Source organism: Rattus norvegicus, chromosome 5 (assembly GCF_021556685.1).
Source record: "Rattus norvegicus strain SHRSP/BbbUtx chromosome 5, alternate assembly SHRSP_T2T, whole genome shotgun sequence".
NCBI classification, from domain to species: Eukaryota; Metazoa; Chordata; class Mammalia; order Rodentia; family Muridae; genus Rattus; species Rattus norvegicus.
Window position 1 is genome coordinate 151117268 of NC_141538.1, and position 503 is coordinate 151117770.

Below are 503 nucleotides of genomic sequence, written 5' to 3' on the forward strand. Positions count from 1 at the left end.
CAAGGGCAGGGTGCATGAGCATTCAGAGGGCCAATTCCAGCCCTGGGAATTTTCAATCTTCTCAGCTGATTCACCTATAGCTCTAGCTGAAAACTGCATATGGGACAGAAACCAACTCTTGTCCTCACCCTGCTGAAATTATCCAACCGAGTCTAGTGACATATTAAAATTGTTGTTTCAAGTCATTAAATTTTGGGGTCATTGGTCTTAGAGTAATAGCAACTAGAACCCTCTGTTAATCCTGACAGCTGTTCAATTTCCCATTAGTGGGCAAACAGGATAAACTATCTGTAGGGTGCCAAGACACAGGGGAGTTTATCAACAGTGAGTCCGCACATGGGCCAGGTGCAGCTCAGTAGTTGGGTTTGCTGACCTGAGTAAGGCCCGGGGGGTTCCATCCCAGCACAGAGGAAAAGAAGGGAGGAGAGGTGGGGAGGGAAAGCAAGGCAGGGAGAGGAGAGGAAGGAGAAAGACAGAATCCAGCAACTGAATCAAAACATTCA